Source organism: Gopherus flavomarginatus, chromosome 24, assembly GCF_025201925.1.
Source record: "Gopherus flavomarginatus isolate rGopFla2 chromosome 24, rGopFla2.mat.asm, whole genome shotgun sequence".
Lineage (NCBI taxonomy): Eukaryota > Metazoa > Chordata > Testudines > Testudinidae > Gopherus > Gopherus flavomarginatus.
This window is the reverse complement of record NC_066640.1, coordinates 16979363-16986052: the sequence shown is the minus strand read 5'-3', so window position 1 is coordinate 16986052 and position 6690 is coordinate 16979363.

Below are 6690 nucleotides of genomic sequence, written 5' to 3'. Positions count from 1 at the left end.
AAGTGTAGTTATGCAGGAGAGAGAAAACAGAGTACTGTTCATGTCTCTTTAGAAGGATGTCCAGACTACTCATGTCCACTTCTGCCAGTTTCTCCCTGCTCTGAGGTTCCTGAAGAACAATTCTTGAGCACGCGCAGCTGCAAAAGCCAAGCATGAGCCATCACAAACACAAAGCTCTATTGGTGCGTGAAATCTTGCCCGCATCCCTGCCTCCCTCTTCCATCCCATCCACATCATCCCTACTCAAACAGAGACAGTCAACATCCGCAGTCACTGCTCCACTCTAGCACCCACTACGCTACATGCTTTTCACCCCTCCTACTTCTTCATAGCTCCTGAGATCTAGGCTGTGGGGATACACACCTAGCACTCCTGCCCGTGTCCTATGAAGGGGGAGAGAGAGGGAGAGAGAGAGAGAGAGGGGATGTGTGTTGGCCAACACAGAGTAGAGTAGAGAAGAGAAAGAAACACAGGAGGAAGGCAAGCAACTCAGCCCCTGGAGTCACCCACATGGATCTAACTTTCTCCTGCATAGGACACACCAATCCTGGCCAAAGAACTGAGCAGCCCCTGAAAATGGGGACTTTGTCTCCCTTCTAACCGCAGCTAGTCAGGAACCTTTTCCTACAAACCCAGCCCCAGCTGAGTGTCTGTACCAGGAGTCAGCTGGGCCGTGAGCAGAACCCTCAGCAAAACAGACACTTATCTCAGTGACGGTGGTGTCTGCTCGGCTCCCAGATGAACGACTCTTGCCTGGCATGAAAAATACTCACAGGCTTGCTGCTCTCACTCACTTTCCATCGCATGAGGGCAGTAGAATCTAACATGTGACTTCTTTTCCCTTGGCACTGAACGCAGCAGAGGGGAGAACACCAAAGTAAATTAGCATCTCTGTCTGCAATGTCAAGTAGTCTCTTCATTTCACAGCTCACATATCCCATGGCTCCGCCCTCAGCTAATTTACACCCCAAATAGAAGGGACCCATTGTAACTGCACCCAAAATAAATAGTCACTTTGCTCAGTAGACTTTTGTCCCTTCCCTAGCCTTAATCCCAAAGAGCCTCGTACCCAATTGTGACCAAGTGGGAATGCTCTTAATGTTTTCTCTGAATACTGTGTGGGTGCCTCAGCTTCCCCTACACCTTTCTTAAATATCTAGGTGTGGGAGATCAAGGTGTATGATTTTTGCAGAGATTTAGAGGACCCCTGTGATGCTGTCTGCGTAGAGAATGGCCGGCATCTCTCCTGGCAACGAATGGCCTGGGCCACTCCTCTGCAAAGGTGCCAGCTGAAGGTGTCAAAGAACAAAGATCAGGTGACCTCCTGGCCCAGGAAAGGGAGAAAGGCCAGACAGGAGGGGCTGGAGAGTCTCCAATTGGAGCTGGCTGGGAAAATGGAGGGGAGCCCAGACAGGGCTCTGGCCTCCCTGGGCCCCCAAATGATGGACCTAACTGAGGGGGTCCCGTTATCTGTACCTGCAAGACCTGTCTTGGACTGTGTTCCTGTTGTCTAAATAAGCCTTCTGTTTTACTGGCTGACAGAGTCTTCATGAATGGCGGAAGCCGGGGGTGCAGGGCCTTGTCTCCACCAAACTCCATGACACCAATGAGGAAGCACACGGCCTGTGAAGAAAACTACGGCGAGTACAGATAAGGAATTGAAAGCACTGACCTCTTACTCACAGCCAGTTATGAAGTCCTCAGCTTTCTGCATTCTGAATGTCTCCTTAGAAGGAAGGATGTCCAAGCTGCTCAGATCCACCTCTGCCAGTTTCTGCTCCATCTGAGACTCCTGGACAATTTCACTGCAAGCACAGCTGCAAAAGCCAAGCATGAGCCATCACTACACAAAATTCTACTGGTGCTTGAAATCCTGCCCTCATCCCTGCCTCTCTCTTCCATCCCATCTACATCAGCAACATTCAATGAACAGAGATCAAGTTAACACCAACAGTAACTACTCCACTTTAGCGCCCACTGCCCCACATGATTTTCATCTCCTCCTCCTTCTTCATTGCTCCTGAAACACAGTCTGTGTGGTTGCACACCTAGTACGCGTGCCTGTATGCTATGAAGGGAGATACCACAAGGAAAGGCAAGGACAGAGTGTGTGTGTGTTGGCCAACATACTAGAGTGGGGAGAGAGAAAGAGAAACACAGGAAGAAGGCAAGCAATTTGCCACCTGGAGTCATCCTCCTGGATCTAACCTTCTGCTGCAGATGATACACTGCTCCTGGCCAGAGAACTGAGCAGCCCCTGAAAACAGGGACCTCGTCTCCCTCATAACCACAGCTAGACAAAAACATTTTCTTACAAACATAGCCCCAGCTAATAGGACATCTCTACCAAGAGCAAGGTGGACCGTGAGCAGAGCAATCACCAAAACAGACACTTATCTCATTGAGAGTGGTAGCTGTTCTCCTTCCAGTGGGACAGCTTTTTTGTGGCATTAATAATTCTCGAGGTCCTCTTGCTCTCACTTGATTTCCAGTGCAGGAGACTCTGATGCGACACCCAGCAGGGTGGGAGGAGGGAGAGAAGAAAAAAAAAATTAGCACCTCCCTCTACAATGTCGCAGTCTCTTCATTTCACAAATCCTCTACCCCATGGCTCTGCCCTCGACCCATCTCGCATACACCTTTAGCATTACAACCAAAAAGCAGCCCTTGCACCCGACAGTCACTCTGGTCTCTCCCTGGCATGAATCCCACAGAGCCCCGTACCCAAAGACGAAGCACAAGGCCTGTGAAGGATACTACAGCGAGTACAGATGAGGAATTGAAAGCACTGACCATTTACTCACAGCCAGTTATGCAGAAGGCAGAAAGATGAGGACAATTCATGTCTCCTTAGAAGGATGTCCAGGCTACTGAGATCCTCTTCTGCATATTCTTGCCCATTGAGAGCTCCTGGATGATTCCTCTTCAAACTAATAAAGTCAAGCAAGTACCATCACTACACAGAGCTCTACTGGTGCATTTAATCTTGCCCTCATCCCTGCCTCCCACTCCCATCCCATCTACATCCACCCGACTCGATTAATAGAGACTGAGTCAACATCCACAGACACTGCACCACTCTAGCGCCCACTGCCCTGCATGATTTTCATCCCCTCCTACTTGTTCATAGCTCCCGAGACCTAAGCTGTGAGGATGCACACCTAGCACATGTGCTATGAAGGGAGACGGGATAAGGAGAGGCAAGGACAGAGACAGAGAGAGAAAGAGTGTTGGCCAACATACTAGAGAAGAGAGACAGAGAGAAACATGGGAGGAAGGCAAGCAACTCATTACCTGTAATCATCCCTCTGGATTTCACCTTCTGATGCAGAGGACACACCGCTACTGGCCAGAGAACAGAGCAGCCCCAGAGAATGGGGTTCTTGTCTCCCTCAAACACAGCTAGTGAAAAACACTTTCTTACAAACACAGCCCCAGCAAATGGAGCGTCCCTACCAGGAGCAAGGTAGGCCGTGAGCAGAGCAATCACCAAAACAGTTAGTTATCTCATTGAGAAAGGCAACTGTTCCACTCCCAGTAGGACGGCTTTTCCTTGGCATCAGTAGTTCTTGAGGTCCCATCGCCCTCGCTCACTTTCCATGACATGAAGGCAGTAGACTCTGAGATGTGACTTCTTTTCCCTTGGTACTAAACCCAGCACGAGGGGAAAAAACAAGTAAGTTACCATCTCAGTGTGCTATGTTGGGGAGGCTCTACTTTTCGCCTCTCCCACACAGTGAGGCTCTGCCCTGAACCCTCCTCCCATCACACCTTTAGGACTACAAGTAGAAAGCAACCCTTGGAATGACACCTTAAACAGTCACTCTGCACAGCACACTCTGGTCACACACACCAAACCTGTGGGGAAAAGCATGTTTTTGGCTTGTAACATTGCTTCTTGTAGCTTGTTGCTTCCAGCAAGCAGAGGCAAAGGGGGGCGAGAGTCAGGGGTGCACAGCGGGCCCACCACAGTCCCAGATGGCAGACGCCAGGAGAGATCTAGAGACTCTGGTCCCTTCCCAAGCCTTAATCACACAGAGCCCCATAGCCAACGAGGAAGCAAACAGAGCGTGAAGAAAATAGCAGCGAGTACAGATGAGGAATTCCAAGCACTGACCTCTTACTCACAGGCAGTTATGTGGGAGACAGAAAGCTGAGGACTGTTGATCTCCACTTAAGGAGGATTTCCAGGCAGCTGAGGTCCACTTCTGCCAATTTCTCCTCCGGCTGCTGCTCCTGGATGATTCCTCTGCAAACGCAGTAAGTAGCTCAAGAAAAAGCCATCAGTATACAAAATTCAACTGGTGCACGAAATCTTACCCTCATCCCTACCTCCCTCTCCCATGCCATCCACATCAGCCCCTCTAGAGCAGAGACTCAATCAACATCCACAGTCACCACTGCACTCTAGTGCTCACCACCCTGTGTGATTTTCGTCCCCTCCTACTTGTTCATCACTCCCAAGACCTAGCCTGTGGGGATGCACAGCTACCACACCTGCCCATGTCCTACGAAAGGAGACAGGACAAGGAGAGGCAAGGACAGAGAGTGTGTTGGCCAACACATTAGAGGAGAGAGAGAGAAAAACGTGGGAGGAAGTCAAAAAACTCACCAGCTGGAGCCATCCCCCTGGATCCAATCTTCTGCTGCAGAGGACACGCTGCTTGTGAACAGAGAAATGACCAGACCCTGAAAATGGGGACCTTGTCTCCCTCGTAACTACAGCTACTCAGAAAACTTTTTCTACAAATTCAGCCCCAGCTAACGACAAGTCTCAGCCTGGAGGCATGTGGGCGCTACCAGAGTCCTCACCAAACCAGACACTTATCTCACTGATGGTGACGTCTGCTCCGCTCCCAGCTTCATGGCATCTGCATAGCCTGGAATCAACAACGTTCGCTGTCTCACAGCTCTTGTGCACTTTCCATCTCACAATGGGGGTGGGCTCTTACCCTTGACCTCTTTCTCAGTGGTACTAAGCACAACACAAGAGGGAAAAACAGAAGGTATCATCCGCAATCTGCAGTGTTGTGTAGGTTCTTCTTCTCCCATCTCCCATTACACCTTTATAGATACAATTAAGAAGTACACAATGCACACTCAGCCTTTGGAGCTCCTTGCCAGAGAATGCTGTGACTATAATGTGGTTCAAATAAGAGCTAGTACAGTAACTCCTCACTTAACGTTGCCATTATGTTCCTGGAAATGTGACTTTTAAGTGAAATGATGTTAAGCGAGTCCAATTTCCCCATAACAATGAATGTAAATGGAGGGGGGGTTACGCTCCAGGGAATTATTTTTTGCCATACAGTACAGTATTATAGTTGGGGGTGCCCCTGCCTTACCCTACACAGGCCCAGCCCACTGGCACTGGAGGTGAGGCAGGCAAGGAGGCTGAAGGTGCTGTAGGCTAGGAGAAGCACGTTGCGGAGCGGCAGCTTCCCCTACTCTGCAAGCACCAGGGTCGGGGGCCTCAACCCTCGGCCGCCCACACCGCCTCTTCCCCCAAACCCCCACCCTTAACCTGCCTCTTCCTCCTCGCTCCTTCCCCTTTACTTCACACACCACGTCCTCGCTCCTGCCTGCAGCAATCAGCTGGCTTGCGGCGTTTGGAAGCAGGGGAAGGAAGGGGGAGTCTGCATGCCGAATCTTCACTCCCCGTCTCCGGACACCACAAGCCAACTGATTGCCGCAGGCAGGAGACGGTAGGGAAAGGCACTGATCCACGGTGTCTGCTGGCGGGCAGGAAGCGCTGTGGGGAGGTCATAGGAGAACTGATGGGGGGCTGCCGGCTGTGGACAAAACAGGCAGCCAAACCATGTTATAGCAAAGCATTGCACAACTGTAAATACAGCATGTTCTGTAATTGAGCAGGGATGTAAGATCGAAACATTGTTAAGCGAGAGGATGTTAAGTGAAGAGTTACTGTAAATTCATGGAGGATCAATCCATCAACGGCTATTAGTCAGGATGAGCAGGGATGGTGTCCCTGGCCTCTGATTGTCAGGAGCTGGGAATGGGCGACAGTGGATGGATCACTTGGTTATTCCCAGTTCTGTTCATTCCTTCTGGGGCACCTGACATTAGCCACTGTTGGTAGACAGGATACTGGGCTAGATGGACCTTTGATCTGACCCAGTCTGGCCATTCTTACGTTCATATGTTAAGCAGCCTGTTGCACCTGCATCCAAGACAGTCACTGTGCAGAGGAAACCGTTGTCCCTTCCCCTGGTCGTAATCCCACAGAGCCCCGTGCCCAACGAGGAGGCTCACGGCCTCTGAAGAAAACTTGAGTGGTACGGATGAGGGATAGAGTGCCATAATTGTTCACTCACCGCCAGTCATGGAGAAGGCAGAAAGCTGAGGACTGTTCATCTCTGCTTACAAGGATGTCCAGGCTGCTCAGGTTCACTTCTTCCAGTTTATCCTCTGGCTGCGAATCCTGGACGATTCCTCTGCAAACACAGCATGTAACCCAAGCAGGAGCCATCACCGCGCAAAGTTCTATTGGTGTCTGAGATGTTGCCCTCCCTCTCTCACCCACCGCACATCAGCCCCACTTGAACAGAGTCAGAGTCAACTCCCAGTCACCCCCACCACTACCAATGAAGAATCTAGTACCCATCATGCTTCTCTTCCCCCTCCCAATGCACTAGTGAGTTGCAGGCTCTCCAGACCAAGCTTGTGAGC